At 36.5% G+C, this 9212-nt stretch overlaps 1 long non-coding RNA gene across 1 annotated transcript; it reads left to right on the forward strand.

The window, feature by feature from the left end:
- The first annotated feature begins 904 nt into the window (after nucleotides 1-904).
- LOC127661177 (uncharacterized) lies at nucleotides 905-3224 on the forward strand. Its single transcript, XR_007972741.1, has 5 exons — nucleotides 905-1031; nucleotides 2002-2058; nucleotides 2352-2429; nucleotides 2580-2795; nucleotides 2963-3224. It is a non-coding gene; the product is annotated as an uncharacterized LOC127661177 (long non-coding RNA).
- The last annotated feature ends 5988 nt before the right edge of the window (nucleotides 3225-9212 follow it).

A 9212-nucleotide genomic window follows, 5' to 3' on the forward strand; every position in this document is an offset into this window, starting at 1 on the left:
TAAACTTCACATAATTCCAGGCTCTAGCATTTTTGGTATGCTATTGACAACGACAGACTTGCCCCTCAGTTTACTGCGGTCAAGCCAGCCGCCACTTCGAAATGAGCGGTCAAACTAGCCGCACCTATATTTCGTGGTGCGCGTATACACTGGTTATTGCGGTATGACCGTCAGAACTAAAACAAGTTAATTCCTGCTAAGGCAATTTCACATGCATTCATTTATTCTGTCTGTCTGTCTGTCAGAAAGAAAGGAAGACAGAACGAAAGAAAGAAAGATTTTAGCACACCTCACAACCTGTCACTGCATGATATATTGAAGTCCAAAATAAGACCCCCCAAAACTCATATATTACCTTTTTTGTCCATACATTCAGAAAATCATAAAAATAAAAGTCCTAGCTTCCACAGACCAATTTCACCTCAGGTGGGGAGGACACCTTCTCAAGGTGTGAACTACAATGTTTCAGGACATTCTGATGTTGTCTTCCAAAATAAGAGCCCCCCAAAACTCATATATTACCTTTTTTGTCCATACATTCAGAAAATCATAAAAATAAAAGTCCTAGTTTCCACAGACCAATTTCACCTCAGATGGGGAGGACACCTTCTCAATGTGTGAACTACAATGTTTCAGGACATTCTGATGTTGTCTTCCAAAATAAGAGCCCCGATTTTTTTTGTTATTTTACCTTTTACAGGTTTTGCAATTATGACCTGTACAAATGTTTAAGAAAGTGTAAAGTCCCTGTAAAGGCAATAAAAAAAAATCTAAACGCATTATAAATGTTAAAAATATATTGCTAAAACACATTACAAAGACTGAACTGTGAAGTTCCGCTGTCGCCATATCTGTTTCCGGTTTACTTGCGCGTCGCCCAAAATGTCTTTTTACTCGATGTCTCCAGAATCTTCCGAAAATACGCGTCAGCGATGTTCATCGCATTGTTGATGCCTGGTCCCCTGCTCCAACAAGCAAGAGGGACAAGGGCTTTAAACTCTACATATCGAGTTATCTGCACAACTACAAGGGTAAGTATTTTAATCTAATGTGGTGTGCCGGCAGATAGCGGCTAAGATAGTTCGCCACGTGTTCATTTTTAATGTAACGTTAGTATAGAAGCTTGTTTTTTCTTAGTTTTAAAGCAGACTGTTTGTTAATTTTTGTGATAATTGTGATATCAATTATATTAACTTGGTCTCCTCTCAGTTTCTAATAAAGATCAGGACACCGGTGAAGTCACTGTCAGGGCATTGTGTTACAGGTCCATGAGAAAATCAGAATCAGAATCAGCTTTATTGCCAAGTATGCTTACACATACAAGGAATTTGTCTAGATGACAGGAGCTACCAGTCAACAACAATACAAACAATACCAAAAAACAGCAGCAAGACATAGGTAATTAAAAACAAAAAAGAACAAAATAATAATTATACATATACGTACATACACTCACCTTCATACATACCAACATACACACACGTAGTGCAAATCTAATACAATCTGTATATAAAGAACAAAAAACAGTATATTATGTACAGAGCAATGTAAGTAAAAGCAGATAAACCTCACAGTTTGAGTGTATGGTGAAGCTAGAATTAATAAGACCGCAGTTATAGGCTTGTTACTTTAATAGCCCGATGTTCCTGGGGACTCGGCTAAGGTTATTCATGTTTAATGTAACTCAAATCAAATTAAAACAGTTATTGTAGGCAGGTAAGTTTCCCTAGCTGGTCCCCTCTGTGTAAAATGCGTTCTTATTCAAGTTTTCAACTCAGTCATTCGTTTAAGATGCAATCTTGTGTTATAAGTATTAGGCTATCATGATTATACAGTGAGCAAGCTATATAAATAAGTATTTAATATAATAAAAGTGTAGAGCAACAACCGAGGGTGTAAGGTAAAGGCTGAATATTGTAGATTTATTACAATATGTTGCATGTTTGAATTAAAATACCTGTGGATATGCAACTTCCCACTAATGAAAGTTTTATTCAAAAGGAGCACACACTCTACAAAGGCCTGACTGGAGATTTGCCTGATCTATCCGTCCTTCAGGTGAGTAGGGATATAACAATAGCACATTTCACTGTACAGTATGATATATCAACCAAAATCTGTATACCAATATTTCATTTTCTTTTTCCTCCCTTTTACAAACAAATATTCTGCTTCAAAGAAAAAAAATGAAATTGATGTTATCATAAGGGTTCTTCATTCTGAACTTGTATGCCATGCATAACATACTGTGGATAGAAATTACAGGGAAAGTTACTGGTATGATAATTGTGGTTATATTATATTACTATTATATTTAGTGTATTGCTAATCAATATATTGTTACTTCCCAGATGACAGCGGCTCACTTCAAGAGCAGGTGAAGCAAGTTGGGACAATGTTGAAGACATTTGCTCGCACTGGGCAATCAGGTACAACTTGCAAACAACACCTGTGGTTGTTGGTTTAATTCCCACTGGGGCCACCTGTACATGTAGTAGACCTAGATATAAATGTCATAGTTTAGTAGTTGAAGGACCAGGACTGACTACTTTATTCTTTTATTCTGGGAACCCCTGTAGGTGCAGATCAAACCCTAATGCTGCGACGTCTTGGAATTTGGCGATGTTGTGCGTAGCATGGACGACAAAATGCTATGCTGCAACGTTTCAGTGCCAATGTGTCTGTTGGAGAGTTATCCCTGCCAGGGGATCTGTTACTCCCCCCTAGACACCCAGGAAGATTTGGCGTTGCTTGACAACAGTTTGAGGCAGGATAAAGAGCTCCAGCAACGATTTGTAAGTGTGCCGATTTCGTTTATAATGGTATAGGGTAATCTAAAAAGTCAAATTAAGATCGTACACTGCATATTCTACAGTCTGAATCCACTGCCTGTCACATTTTAAATTTATGAGAAGCTTCAGAGAAATGTAATTTGTAACATGTTTTTTTTTTGTATTTTCAGCTTCGGTTTTTGGCAATCAAATGTGGGAGGGACCTAAAGACAACCGTGTGGCGAATGCTTCAGAGTATCTTCTCTAATCACCTTTCCATCAATACAACCTGGACTGGTGTAGGGGATAAAGCATGTTTTAGAGACATGTTCCTGAAGACCATTGTTCAAAGTAAGTTGGATATTTTTTTTATATTTAAGTAGATGTGTATGACCTTATGCCATTCAAATGGAATGACAGATCTTTATTTTCTACAGGAGCCATCCGGAAGAACCCGGCAACACAGGATGCCACTGATGAGGCGATCCAGGTTAACATTACCTGAAAGGAGCATCTGAACATGAAGGTGGAAAAAGGCGCCGCACAGCTGAGAGGGACCCACAGCCGACCCCTTAAACCTAGGCTGACTACTGACACCCCAGCATCACTGACAACTGGAACCCTTTCTTTATCCTGCAGTCAGTAACATCAAGACCCCTAAAAAGCCTGCTAAAAGTGTCAGACTACACTCACCCAATCCACACTGTTCACTGTGGAAATTGCTCATTTTTTTTTTTTTTCTCGTGACCCTGCTTTGAGGGCAGCTCCTTGGATGAATATGGGATGGTTTGTCCTTTTATACAGGCGCACGAGGAATCACTGAAGATATGCTAATTTGCACTGCCTCATTCTGGAGGTCGGGAAAACCGGTGATTCTTAGCCCACTACGCCACACAGTCCCCAACCTCTCCAGACATTCTGATTGGCTGTGTTCTCTACAGCCAGATTTTCTGCTGTTAATTATATTTATTCCCACTTGTTGTCATGTGTAAGTTGAATGTCAAAATGTATATTATACCTGTTATCCTGCACATTCCTTGATACCAAAGATCTCAATTATTTCATATACAATTTGCTGCTTATTTCATTGTTACAGTGCTTAACTATTCTATTTTTAAATATAGCTTGTAAATCCTAGATTATACATCTAATACTTGATATTTGCACATTATCTGGTATCAAATATTCTACTTACCGTGACTTTAGTATTGGCTTATTTCATTCCGTCAGTGCTTAACAATTCTATTATAGTTTGTAAATCCTATTTCATACCTCTGATACTTGATATTGCACATTAACTAGTACCAAAAATTATACTTTCATTCCATCACAGTGCTTAACTGTTATTCTATTGTTACATATAGCTTGTAAATCCTTGTGCCACAGGTCAGCATTGCAGTTATAATGGTATATTCTACTCCAGAGCTTTACTCTAAATTATTACCACTTAACCTATTGTTAGAAATGACTTGTAAATATGATGTTATACCTCAATTTATTTGGTATCCTGCACTTTCTTTGGTACCAAATATCCTCATTGTTTGTGTTTACTGGTAATTCTTTTCATCCCAGACCTCTTTATATTATTAACAATTATTGTAAGTGTTACAATAGTGTTTTTTTTTAAAAAAAGAAATTGGAAACCTGCATGTTCTTTTGTGTGTGTGTGTGTGTGTATATAATGTTTGTATTTTTCTGTTATTTATATTTCAGTGATCTGACATCTTGTTTCAATGACAGTTACTGTACTTTGAAATGTGGAATTAAAACGCCAAATGGAAATTTGTCTGGTTTGATCAATCATTATTCTTGATAAACTGCATGCTATATAAATAAATAAATAAATATATATATATATATATATATATATATATATATATATATATATATATATATATATATATATATATATATATATACACACACACAATAAGCGGCGGCAGATCGCTCGAAAAAAGCGTTTGCCTCCGACGGTCCGCCTTCGATATAACGGCGGCGGAGCGGCGGCTGGCCAGCGGGCCGTCCGCGTATCGAAGGCGGTAGGAAGGCGGCTGCCGCTTTTAAAAAGCGGCTGCCGCCGGCGGACCGCCGTCAAACGTGTTTGCGATATCGCCATTCTGCCGCTTCTACTGCCGCCGGCGCACCGCCAGCGGACCGCCGACTTATTGCTATCTGGGCAGGAGCACATGGCTCCAGACAACACAGCCCTCAGGATCATAAGGGCACACAAACCTCTTCACCACGATAAGGTGCTGGTTCCCGGAGAGGCGTCGATGTAAGCCCCACCAGATCCACTTGTAGTTTAGAATATTATTTTCAAAACTACATAATTAAAGCATAAGCTTAATATGCTTAATTATGGAAACCACTGTTACATGGTTGTATGCGCTAAGTTGGACTGGTGGTAGCTGTTGTCCACCAGAGGGAGCCATAATACATCGTTTCAGGACTGGAAGTTTAATGTCGGTGAAAGTGGTTCATTATTTTAACGTAGGGTGACCAGAAGTCCCGAAGAATTCGGGACAATCCCGAAATCTAAGCTGTTGTCCCGAATCCCTAATCAGCCCTGATTGGCCCGAAAATTATTCTACAGCAAAATCTTGAGTAGTTATTGTCTGATAAAACATTAAAAACTGTCCGTGGAGGTTGAGCCGTGAAGAGAGCGCAAGTTGCAGCAGCCGCGAGCTCAGTGAATTAATGTTGCAGCCAGTCGTAAAGGAGTGATTGATTTGTCGCGGCACACAGAAAAAATACACAGAAAACAATGAAAAAAATACTTTGGCAAAGAACAATGACTACATATTAGACTACAGGACCCCAATTCCCCCCACCCCCCATTTCATCTCATCTGGTCACCCTATTTTAACCTGTAATGAAAACATTTAACTGCAACATTTTGCATAGAAAACTTAACTGCAGCAGTAATGTAGAATTAAGTAACTTAGATTACTGTTGCATTACATTTATATCTTGAAAATAAGAGATATTTTATTAACGTACTGTACTTCAGATTTGACCTCTGATCGGCATTATATTTTTAATGGTTATTATGCCTAAACTATGTTGTATTTGTGAAATTACACTGTGCAACGTAGTGCAATGTCAAAAGAGCAAATATGTAATACGTTTTAAACAGGCACCTGCGAGGCCTAAACATGCACCTACACCTACAACAACCGTGCGATGACAGTAGGTAGGCTATTGCTGTTTCTTAATGAACAACCAAAACCGTATCTTGCGCCATCTGATGACGGAAAATATGCCGAAGAAAAAGAAAGGGTGACTGCATCTTTTTATTAAATGTACAATTCCCATTTGCTATACACAGCTGGATTTATTTGCACATTTGAGTAACGTTACTCATCACGGCAATTACATTGTTTGCCACACACCATTAGCCATGCATGTCAAATCAATTAGCCCTACGTTGCAAAATTCAACCATCTAGTCTAGGCTAACATGTTATTTATCTGAGGTCTGTCTAATGTCATGCAAATTTTTATTATACAGTAAAGTGTCTACTGAATAATAAAAGATAAATGTTTTACTTAGGCCAGTCTTTGGTTCAATCAATTGTCATAATTATTTTAAATAGAAACTGATGATTGTTGATGCTATCACCGAAAAGTAATTACAGTGATAAATTTACAATAGGTTCCATGCCATCATTAATGAAAAACTAGTTAAGTCAAGTCACATAGCGCTTTTTACAATACGGATGGTTTCAAAGCAGCTTACAGTGAAAATAGTAAAGTCAAAGGACACATATTGTTTTGGCTTTACAGCAACTCTATAAAAAGTTATTGTCTAGGTAAAGTTAGTTTGATTTTTTCTACACAGGAGCAAATGAGTAGCGCAAATATGAACACTCTAGTAACTATTATTTATTAACCAAAAACTCTGATTACCGAATTAGTAAGTTATAGGACTTAGTTGGCTTAGTAGAGCACTGTTATTTAATCAGTAAAGTTAACTAAAATTTTGTTTCACTCCTCCCTGAAGACTACTTATAACTGTACAGGTTCAAAATAATGCGTGTAATGTTTAATGTATAATTAATTCTAAAGTGAAAATAATAATGAATCAAATATTCCAAAATTACTAATTATTTTGAACATTAAAGTGAAAAGCATGAGAATTCTTAAATACTTACTGAAGTAATTTAAACTTTTGAGGTTTTTGTGATGTTTTCTCTTTAGAATACAGATTATACATACAGTCATTACAAGGGGCGTTACCTTAGTCTTAAATGTACAATAGTTATGCATTATGCGTAAAACACAAGTATTATGAACCTGTTTATTAATTTTTAATAGGTAAGTAATAGATAAGTAATAAATAAGTATAGTACTTTTCTAATAGTGAACTACCTCATTCGACAAAGCAATATTAATTCAAATTGTTTTATTAATTGTTGTTAGTTAATAGTAGTTACTTGAATGTCAACAGTGCGTTACTCATTTGTTCCTGTGTATTTATTTATTAATGACGGAACAGTATTCCAGTATTATATATATATATATATATATATATATATATATATATATATATATATATATATATATATATATATGCTGTCATCGTAATGTCTTCCTCTTTTGATTTTATACAGAGTGCACTCATTCAAGTTATTTGGGGTGAGTAATTCAATCATTAACTATCCATCTGTAAAATTGAACTTAGTGCAATAACTATGTCTAACTATGTCATTTATTTGTATTAATGCATTATTTCCCCAATAGAACAAAACCATACATATAGTAGACAATGAAATTGTGGAGACAGTTGAAGTCCTGAAAAGAATCTCAGCAACTATGATGATAATATTACAAATAAAGACGGCTTCTGGGGACAAGTGTGCATTGCACTTGCCATTGCAAACACTAAAAACAATCGCTATCGACTGCAAAATGTATTTCATAAGGTGAGCATTTCTTTGTTTCATTGGCTGTCTGTCAAAACTTGATTCCTGTCTACAAAGTATTAAAATTTACACACACAAACACACACACACTCACACACACACAAATATATATATATATATATATATATATATATATATATCACATCTTGCTAATGATAGACAATAATAAAGGTTGTTATATTGAGTTACTCAAAGACAGATGCAGGCATGTCATATTTTTACAAGGTACAATATATATATTTTTGCATAGACGCAGTCAAAACAAAACCTATACATCCCCTTATTTATACTTTTCGAAATGTTTACATTTAAACATCATTATTACATTATATTCTTTGTCAAAAAGCAGCAGGCAGAATATTCCCCATCTCCTCTGCCATCAGTGGACAGTGGAAGTGCTGCTGAAGATGAGGGACACAAGTGTTCAGAGAAAGTTAGACTTCACTCTTTGTATTTACACAGGTTTCATGTATGTTCTTGTAAAGTATAATCTCAAACATTGCTTGTATTTCTATCAATGCAGCAGGCAGAATATTCCCCATCTCCTCTGCCATCTGTGGACAGTGGAAGTGCTGCTGAAGATGAGGGACACAAGTCTTCAGAGAAAGTTAGACTTCACTCTTTTTCTAATTTGTTTGATCCAATGTTGGGTGCCTATATGCCTTGTCTTGTAATTGAAAGGAAAGTAAAAATAATAAGAATCTGGTGTTCTACATTTAATTCACATCACATTATTCCTTGTTATTGTTTGTTACAATTACAATATGGGAAAAATAAGTATTTGTCCGTGTTCACGTTTGACTGTACTACTAACGCAGAAACAAAGGTTTTAGAATTACATGTTCCACAGTTTCAAAAAAACATTTATTTAATGGACATACGTACATGTTACAGTAACATTGTATTTTTTCATTAGGGGTCCATGAGTAATCCATCCGATGACGATGGATTTATAAAAATCAGCTTACCAAAGAACCCATCATTCTTTTTCATTGAAAGGAATGATTGGGAAAAGCTGAAGAAGCACAGACAGAAAAGAAGCTTTAAAGGACTCCAGTGGACAAATGTAATTTCGAAAGGTCTGAGGACCATATACCCGTACTGTTCCATTGCCTTTAAAAGGCACAAACTAAAGGTTATAGGTTCGATACAAGCAAGCCCTGAATTCTCCTGCCTTGGTTACTGTAGATTTGAGGATTGCCCTGTCACAGTAACAGTTACTGTGGACAGTGAAGAGGACATCAAGGCAACAGTAGAGTACCAAGGGGAGCAGAGCATTCACAATTTAATAGAATTAAAAAGAAGACCTGTTAGAGCACATGAAAGAAACACACTGGGCCAAGACTTACAAAGACAGCTCCCACGAGCCATGTACCTTGACAAAATAACAAAAATACCCGAAGATGTTAAGGAGTCTGGCTGTCGGGATGAGGCTCCAAGTCGCAATGTCCTAAAAACTATATCGTGGGAAGCACGTAAGAGAAGCCGGCAGCACAGTAACGAAATAATAAGTCTTC

Source organism: Xyrauchen texanus, chromosome 20, assembly GCF_025860055.1.
Source record: "Xyrauchen texanus isolate HMW12.3.18 chromosome 20, RBS_HiC_50CHRs, whole genome shotgun sequence".
In the NCBI taxonomy this organism is placed as follows: Eukaryota; Metazoa; Chordata; class Actinopteri; order Cypriniformes; family Catostomidae; genus Xyrauchen; species Xyrauchen texanus.